This window comes from Sorex araneus, chromosome 4 (genome assembly GCF_027595985.1).
Source record: "Sorex araneus isolate mSorAra2 chromosome 4, mSorAra2.pri, whole genome shotgun sequence".
NCBI lineage: Eukaryota > Metazoa > Chordata > Mammalia > Eulipotyphla > Soricidae > Sorex > Sorex araneus.
In genome coordinates, this window is record NC_073305.1 from 127,662,293 (window position 1) to 127,672,612 (window position 10,320).

Sequence of the window (10,320 nt, forward strand, 5' to 3'; positions counted from 1 at the left end):
GCTCCTCGAGTGAAAACAACCTGGCAGGGATCACACATAGATATACTAGATATACTAGATATTTTGTATAGATAAGATATACTAGGTATACTAGATATTTTAGATAAGATTGTTAAACTCTGAAAGTGAAGATAGAGGCAAGTCAACCAAAAATATGCATTCTCTGCATTTCTGAAGTTGTTCTATTTATTTTCTCCATTGCATTAGTTTGAATACTAACTCTTTAGAAAAGAATTTTGGAAAAGATTCTCCGATTCTTTTCACTTGATGTGCTCATAGTGATGCCTACACTCAGTAGGAGCTTGTTCCTAGTACAGTCCAAGTCATTTCAACTTTTTCCAGTTCTCCCAGTTGCTTTGAGTTCTGCCCCTTATTCTACTGTATGTTTATGTTTTGGATTCAGTGTAGAATATATCTTCTTTCTGCTAATTGTGCATGTTGTGTGTTGGCAGGATGAAAATGACTCATTTATCAATCTCTCTCTTTGCCATTTAGAATACTCCTTGAGGTAACATTTTGGATTTTACTCCATTCTTCCTAAGATATGACATGAAATTGAGTCTAAAGCCATCATAAAACTGTAACGTTCAGTTGATGGTTGTGGCAAGATTGAAGCAGCTTCTCAGTTAATGTTGTTGTAAGCCAAGTAGAGTTTATACATATGTGTTACATACACAGTAAATATGCAGATGTATATGTACACACATGGTGATAACTCAAATGAAAAAAAAAGGATAAATAATTCCTTCACTTTTTACTCAAAATTAAACTTTTCTGGGGGCGGGGATATATGCCTCATTATCAATTGAGTACTATACAGCTAAGCTACATTTGCCACCAAACTAAATTCATTTTGAAATATCCTAGCAAAAACTCAGATGTTTGGATGGATGGAAACCTGCTTTATTCTCAACTTGTATAAAATTGCTCTCATACTTCTTTTGTAAAGGCCTGTTTGTAAGAGATTTATATTTTTATTTAGCATACCACAATTGATTTTAAGTTTTTTTGTTTGTTTTTCATTGTAATTGACTCTTTTAGACATATTTTTCTTTGTTTCCTAAACATTATGAAATTGAAAGGTTGTTTTTTGTGAATGGCAAGTTTTTTTTAAAGAACATATTTATATATAAAAATATTTATTTATAACAAAATAAAAAATACCTACAGATACCTATATATGTGGGCACTTATTTGCAACAAAAAACCACACTAGGCATCTTGGGTTTCCTGTAGGAGGGAAAAAACTTCTTTGAAAGAATAGATGCAAAAATAAAGGACAACAGCTTTCTCTCTGGAATCTGCTTTTGAGTTAAACTACAGTTTGCATTTTGATTTGCACAATCGAATTTATTTTTGTCCAAAAAAGTGATACAAGCATACATTTTTGAAGTTTGAAAGAGCTTGGCTATGTAGTTTTTAAGGCAAATGAAATTATGTTACAAAAAGAGAAAAGTTTTATTTTATGTTTTACACTATGAATATCTATGCAAAAATACAGCCTTATAAGTCACCCTTATGCCTCATATTATTTCCGTGAGCCTGTTAAATTAATTTTTTAAAAATTACAGTATTTTTAGCATTGTAGCACTATAGCACTGTCGTCCTGTTGTTCATGGATTTGCTCCAGGGGGCACCAGTAACGTCTCCATTGTGAGACTGGTTGTTATTGTTTTTGGCATATTGAATATGCCACGGAGAGCTTGGCAGGCTCTGCCATGTGGGCAGGATACTCTGAGCAGCTTGCAGGGCTTTCCAAGAGGGATGGAGGAATTGAACCCAGGTTGGCTGCGTACCCGGCAAACGCCCTACCCACTGTGCTTTAACTTATGATAAATATTTTCTTTTGGACATGAGCTAAAATTGGGATGAGAAAGCTTGAAGAAGAAATAAGCAAGAAAGATCCATATCCATACTTCATTTTATGTACGTACCTTAGTTAACTCAACAATTCATGGATATTGTGTTTTTTATACTTTACTGTTATATAAAATGACATTGTAAAAAAATGGATAATATGAAGTTTTACATGCTTTCTAGTTAAGAAAATATCAAGAATGCTGCTACATACTCATACTGTTTGCTCAGTTATGCATCATGGATTTTAAAGAGATGTTGACTTTAGACAACATATCTTAAGGACTTTGACTTCCATCTTTACGTTTTCATTCATACAACTCCTATACAAATACTAGACCAAAAGAAATGTAAGGGGATTTTCAGATGTACTCTTGAATAAGTGATTTCATCATGTCTGCCTGATTTACAGTCAAACTGAGACAGAATAGGAACTAGGAGTCTAGTCTGGTCTGAGAAAATGTTCCACAGCACAAGGAATCAGACTTAGGAACTTGCATGTACTAGCACCTTCCCTAAGACTTAAGTTGTCTCCTTTGGTACCTCTACCCTGTCTTGACTTGCACTTTCCACAAAGAATGTCTTGAAAAGGCCAGAAAGCCAGAGATTAGAGAGATAGTATTATTGAAAAGGCACTTGCCTTGCATCTAGCCAACCCCGGGCTCAATTCCCAGCACCACAATTGGTATGCCCTTAGTTCAGAGCCAGGAGTAAGCCCTTTGCATCACCAGGTGTAGCCCCCAAACAACCCCAGAAAAGTGAGTTAAAATGATTGTGGCAAATGGTTTGTGTGTCATTGTCCCTCCACCTTTAGGACTGTGAGCAGCAGAACAATAGGAAACCAAGCGGCAATAAGAGAAAAGTTGAACCAGATTGGACAGCATAGTTAACCAAGAGAGAAAGAACCATCTTAACTGGACAGTGTAGATGGTCCAGTTCTAAATCTTAAAATCTTTATTCTGATTCTCTTCTGGGAGTCAGCCCCATAGCACTCTCTCTCTCTCTGTCTCTCTCTGGCTCTCTGTTTCTCTCTCTCTCAGTCTCTCTCTCTCTCTCTCTCTCCCTCTCTCTCTCTCTCTCTTTGCTTTTTGGGTCACACTCAGCAATGCTCAGGGGTTACTCCTGGCTCTGCACTCAGGAATTACCCCTGGCCGTGGTCAGGGGACCATATGAGATGCTGGGAATCGAACCTGAGTCCCCCGGATGCAAGGCAAACGCCCCATCTGCCTTGCTATCACTCCAGCCCCTCCCTCCTTCCCTCCCTCCCTCCCTCCCCCCCCCCCCCTCTCTCTCTCTCTCTCTCTCTCTCTCTCTCTCTCTCCCCCTCTCTGTGCTGTCTCCCTTGTGACAGGGTCCAAGTCATTTTCCCCCAATATAACTGAAAATAGACTTTTGGTTTCTTAAAGAGAAGTTCTATTTTTCCAGAACCAAAGAACCTGGGGCTTGCAACAATGCATGCTTTTACCCTAAAAGTGCAAAACACAGCACGGTATTAATAGAAAATAGATGGATCAATGGTGACGAAGCCTGGTGGCTACTCTGTACCTAATGGTTTTCCTTTGCTTTCTGTTGTTTTAAAATTTTGAAAAATTAGTCATTCAAGGGTGACTAGATTTCAGGATAAAGCTTACAGACCCCCCCAAATTATTGGGGAATAATAGGCATAAGAAAGTAAATTTTGTCCTCAATAATGAGATATGATTACCATCACTGCTTTTCATTAACTTAGGCCACTCAATGCAGTTTAATTCATTCTCTCCCTTTTCTGCTCTTTTTTCCTTCTCTTTCCTCCTTCCTTTCTTCCTCTACAGTTATTGACAAATTATCATGTGCTATGCGTAATGCTAACTAGTGAACTTCTTGGTATTTCTATTCTATAAAATACTCTTTATTAACAAGAAATTATTCAATAATCAAAAGGTTATGTGCTGGTTGTAATGCTAAACACATGGAGCAAATTACATATATGTGTATTTAACTGAAGATAAATAAAATATAGAGAAAATGAAGCTTCATTGGTAATGAGCACAGATACTATCAGCTTAGAAAATGTCATGTTATTGGTGAAAGACGTGATGTTATGCATATTTTTAAAATTTATCCAAAAAATTCTGCTTCTCAGAATAGTGATGTAAAAAGCATATTTTGAAATGCGTTTGGCACAATATACTGAGTTTTTATCTTCAGTTCCTTATAAATAAATTATCTATTTTTTCTAGCTATTGAGAGCACCAGTTTCTTTTCTGATAAACTTCTCATAGCTTTCTACCTCACCATCTGTGACATGAATGGAGAAAAAAGTTATATTACCTGCCTTACACTTACATAATTTTTTTATGACTTCTGACTGTACGATTTTATGAAATATGTTACCAATTTCCCTTGGTAGAACAAAGAGACTTTGGAAATTTTCACTTAGAAAGAAAAACATTTAGCAAAGCGTATTGCTTGCTTTGTGGAATTGCTATAGTTCTTTGGTTAACCGAGGCCACCAAAATAGATGCATGTAAAATGAAATTCAATGGTAGTTAATTATTGCATTTATGTTTTAGAGTTTTAGCAACTATGTCAGCAGAGGGTGCTCTAAACAAGAAGTGCCCCAATGAAGAATTAAGCAAGTGTTTAGGTGGAAGTAAGATAAACTGTTCCACCAGTACTCGCTAATGTTTAGGGGAAATTTCCAATTCTATTGAATAAATATTAACTGATTGCTAATTTTACTCTAATACTTAAATGGGTATGTGAGAAAAGATAGCAAAGATAAAAATTTCTCCAGAGAATTTTATAAGAAACAAAGAAAAAGGCATTGCTAAAGCAATTAGGAATTTGCTGGCTATCAAACACATGAATATAAAAAGAGTGCTGTGCAAATCACTAGATGCAGCTATCTTTTTTTGGATGGGAAATTAAGGAAAGGCCTAAACGATTTATAAAGGCTTAAAAATAAGAGAAGAAGAGAGTGTGTCATATTTTTTTGTGGGTTTTTTTTTTTTTTTTTTTTGCTTTTTGGGCCATACCCGGCGATGCACAGGGGTCACTTCTGGCTCTGCACTCAGGAATTACTCCTGGCAGTGCTCAGGGAACCATATGGGATGCTGGGAATCGAACCCGGGTCAGCCGCATGCAAGGCAAACGCCCTACCTGCTGTGCTATTGCTCCAGCCCCTAGTGTGTCATATTTAATATATAGATATTGCCATTGGGGTCCGGTAGCTGGTGTGAAGGGCAAGCCTTCACAGCCTCAGTAATGCAGTCACCAAGAGTACTGGAGACCTAGTGGATGTATAGCCTGGATGTTAATCCCTGACTCGGGATTTTCAGGATGCTGTCGCTTTCAGGCTGCAGCAAGGTTATGCTCTTCACCAGCAAAGAAGTTCCAACTTCCCTCAGACTGAGTCCTTTGTCATTTTCAAGGAAAAGAGTTTTAGTAGATAATGCAGAGGAAGAACATTTATTTAAGCTTGACATATATTCAAGGGAGAACACAGACTTTTCTGGAGATGGAGGACAGCCATGAACTAAAAGAGAATATAAACTTGCCTGAGTGCCTGGGTTGCTTTAAGTGGATCCTAAAGGGTCATTTCCAAATTGTTACAGTTGGGGATTTCTATGCAAATTACAGTCATTACTAGCGCTTTGTCTAGGAGAAGGACTTTGGATTCTGATGGTCTCTTAATTTTCTCATCAGGGCACTTCTGAATTACCGCCTGAGGGGATTAGAACTTCTAGTTGAGTTGGAGGCCAAATAGTTCCCTTTTCGTTGTTGCTGTTGTTCTTCAGGTCAAACTCTGAGGTGTCCAGGGCTTATTCCTGGCTCTGTGTTTTTGGATCACTCCTAGGGGCTCTGGAACTCTTATAGGGTGCCAGAGATCTAATCCGATTAACTGCGTGCAAGGTAAGCACCTTGCCCTCTGTTCTGTGGCTATAGGACTCATGTCTTTGCACGCATTTCTTAGTTTTATGACTAAAATTTTTTTTCCAAGGGGACAGCTGCTTTGAAGGTGGGTATTCCTAGCTTAAAGTTGTTTCAGTGTACTTTTAAGTTCATACTTTTATTAGGACAAAATCTTTCATTTTTTCCAACAAACTCTTCTCAGGTTTGCTGATTTTATTGTTGTTCGAACGTTTCAGATTATTGAGCATTGTTATGATTGTTGACCTGAAGGCTTCTTCAGGCCAGTTTCAGAGTTCTGATGGCCCTGGTGATTCCTTTGGGTTTTTGTTGTTTTCTGTTGGTAACTTGAATTCTTAGACTTTCCCATGGTATTAAGCAAATTATTAAAACAAACAAACAAACAAACAAACAAAAACCCTGTTACAATGTAGTTCAAGAAGTCAGTGAAGTATGTAAGAGTGCAATAGACATCTGGAAACAAGCAAAAAGGTGGACATTTTGCCACCTATGCTTTCTGGGAAAATTGTTCAATAATGAACCTGGTGTTAGGTAGGGGAAATTATTGGTTGTTTGATTGTTAAATATGATGATGATGAGGTATATATTGATGTAGGCAGGTAGATAGGGAAAGGCCCTTGGCAATGAAACAGATTAACAAAGTCTCTGGGAAGGAGAATCCTGAGACTGACCCACCTTGTGGATACAGAAAACAGACCTGATAAGACCTCCAGACCCTGAAGAGGTTGGACCCCTCCCCATGAAGTTCCTCAATTCCTTGGGCCTCTCCCTTAATCTGATTAAAAGGTGATCCAGCCTAAAGAAGACCCAGCCTCCCTGTTAACCTCCTTAGCAACGGACTTTTACCTGGGAAGAAGCCCCACGTGGGGGTAGGTTGAAGAAACCCTATAAAGGCCACCTTAAACAAAGGAAGTGCGCGCATATGCTGCTTGAGCCCATGTGCTGCTTGTGCCCATGTGGCCGAGCACATGTGGTGCCCGAGCACATATGTCGCCCGCATCTCCCCCCTTGAGATGTGTACTTTCATACTTTCGTGTCCAGTGCTAGGATGTGTGTAGAGCTCTCTCCACCCTTGGAGAAGCCCGCATTCTCTCTTGAGCGCATTACTCCTACTGTTTTTTCCTTTCCACGTATCCCTTCCTCCTTCCCTCAGAAACCTCTAAATAAAATCTGTTACTTCACTGCTTGTCTACTCTTGAAATTCTTTTCCGAGAGCGAAGATAGGAACTCAGTAACTCTGGGTCCTGGGTGGTAGAGGCGGCTGGGAAGAAAGTGACGTCTTTCTCCTCCCTGCTTCATGGAAGTCACCCGTGGGGCCCACCGACATCATATATAACTTGTATATATATATGTGTATATACATATATATACATATATACAATGCTCTGTGTTTGTGTGTGTGTGTGTGTGTGTGTGTGTGTGTGTGTGTGTGTACACTCTATCAGGCTAAGGAAATTTCCTTTCCTTCAATTACTAGTGTGTAAACGGGTTTATGAATGAATGTTGAATTTTATTAAAATTCTCATTCCCTTGACCCTGAAGGAGCCCCCAATATGTCAGCATTGAGAAGGATGAACAAGGAGAGGCTGCTAAAACCTCAGGGCTGAACTAGGCTGCCAAAACAAAGAAGGACTAAAATGACTGTATGCAATTTTAACACATGTATGCTGACATTGGAAGTATCCATCCATGGTACAAGCACAGAAGATCAAGTACCACATCATCGGATTGACTGAGAAGAGAAGGCATCGATCACATCATGCCATTTTTGACACTGGAGAATTGTTCCTCAGAACATGCGACCGTAGAGGTGTCGGTGGTGTCAGTGTCCTCATCAACACGAATTTGGCCGTAAGCGTTTATTTGTTTGAATGCCTAACAACCGGAATCAGATGCTTACTTTTGAATAGATGTGGCTCATCACCTGCAGTTTCTATCTACGCACCAACATCCAACTATGATGAAGAAGAAATTGAGAAGTTCTACATGGAACTGGAGAGGTTCTATAAAGAAGACCATACCTTCTACAAAGCCATTGTCGGTGATTTTAATGCCAAGATAGGACCAAGAAGGTCGCCTGAAGAACTCCACATTGGGACACATGACCCAAAATGGAACAAACAGGGTGAGAGACTGTCTGAGTTCATTATGTCAACCAAGAACACCCATGGTAACTCATAGTTCCAGAAGGCCGAATCTAAATGCTGGAAATGGGAGTCTTCCAGTGGACAGTTCCACAATGAAATTAACCACATCATACTCAAAGATTTTGCCTGACCGATATCACTGTTGTACCAAAATTTCAAACGGGATCTGACCACCGTCTTCTTCGCACAAAATTCTACTTCACAGAATGGGGAGAAAGGTCTGCAAAGTTTAAGAAAAGAACTCCCAGAATCACCACCAACTGGGAGCTCTTTGGCACTATTGAGGCAATATGGGAAGATGCCGTAGTTGACAACATCGATGAGGAATATGATTGACTGGTTCAGTACCTCCATGATTATTCGAGGAATACCAAGAGAGAGAAAGCCACAAAAAACACCTGTCTTCGGAAACTCTCGAGCTCATTCACCAACGTGGTTTGGCATGGGCCTCAGGCAATCACAAGCTAACATCCAAGCTTGCAAAGTGATAATTGAAGACCTCAAAGAGAGCAGAGCAGCAGTGTTGGCCGATGCGGCAGAAGCCGGGAAAAGTATTCGTAATGCTCACCTTTTCTTCGCCAACTACCAGACTAAAATGACTGTCCTCCAATGTCCTGATGGATCTATCACATCTTCCAGAAGAGCAATGGAGAAGGTTATCCAAAACTTCTACTTGGATCTCTTCGATAGCCATGTCTACCCCACATACCAAGTTTTGCAGATGCGTATGTCGTTCCCAATGTTCTCCCTTCTGAAATTCGACACGCCATTTTGTGGGCAAAGAAGTGTACAGCACCCAGTCCAGACAAGGTCAGACCCAAATACTTGAAGAATCTGCCACCAGTACTTGGCAGTACATTGGCTTGGCTCTTCACATGCTACCTGTCTGAATGCAAGGTTCTGTCCCAATGGAAAACCAACAGGACCATTCTGTTGTACAAGAAGGGAGACATCCACAACATTGGCATCTATTGCCAGATCTGCCTGTTGTCTGTCATCTACAAGTTATTTACTCGAGTCATCCTGAATAGGATTGGCAGAACACTAGATGAAGGACAACCATACGAGCAAGCCGGATTCTGAAAGGGATTCAGCAGGATCACCATATCCACATGGTGACCAAGCTCATTGAGGTTTCATGAGAGTTTAAGATGCTGCTCTGTCTAATGTTCATCGATTTAAAGAAGTCCTTTGATTTTGTTGAGACTGAAGCGGCCATCGAAGCTGTAACCAAACAGGGCATTCAAACTTAGTTACTTTTATTAAATATTATATATATATGCATATATATAGCAGTTGGGATGTTTGAGTGGGTTTCTTCTTTATCTGTTTGATATATTATATTGGTTTTTAAATGTTGAACAATCTTCTCCTTTCAGGATAAAACCAACTCAGTAGTGGGGTACAGTTCTTTTCTGCATACTGCTAGGATTCCCGTTCATTTTCAGTGCTACAAACATCATATATGCCCACATATGACAATAATATGGTTTGCTTTTGTAAGCTTTTACTATGGGTTTGAAAATAATGTGTTTTGTGCCTATTATTAGTATTCTATATATGTATTCATTTGATATGACACCATTGACTTTTCAATTCCCCTAAATCTTTTATATTATATTTTAGAAGATTTATAATTTTAAATATCACATCAATTTCTATGATCTAATTATATTTACATACTTCAATTTAGAGGAAACTCACACTCTAACAATAATGAATCTTACAATGAATGAACATATTATAAATCAGTTTTTATCTAATCAACAATTTCATTGTGGGAATTTTAAGCATATAATTCTATTTTTTTCTCACAATGATTTGTATGTGTTAGGTATGTGCTGGGCTCTGGAATAATCATTTCTTTTTTTATTTTAAGTTTTTGGGTCACACCCAGTCGTGCTTAGGGCTTAATTCTAGCTCTGTGCTCAGGGACTACTTCTGTTGGAGCTCATGGTGTTTATGAGGTGCTTGGGATTGAATCGGGTCAGCCATGTGCAAAGCAAGTGCCACACCCACACAACTGAGTTTTTTCTCTGGCCTTATATTGTAATTTTTCTTTTCTTTCTTTCTTTTTTTTTTTGCTTTTTTGGTCATACCCGGCAGTGCACAGGGGTCACTACTGACTCTGAACTCAGGAATTAACCCTGGCGGTGCTCAGAGGACCATATGGGAAGCTGGGAATCGAACCTGGGTTGGCCACCTGCAAGACAAATGCCCTGCCTGCTGTGCCATCACTCCAGCCCCTATTTTATAATTTTTAATAATGAGTATATAATAACATTGATTTTTTATTGAATTATACCATATGACTTTCTACGTTTACTTATTAGGTATATTAATTTTTGGTCCACATGTTAGTATTTTCTACATACATTTTTACATCTAGACATTTTTCCAGATG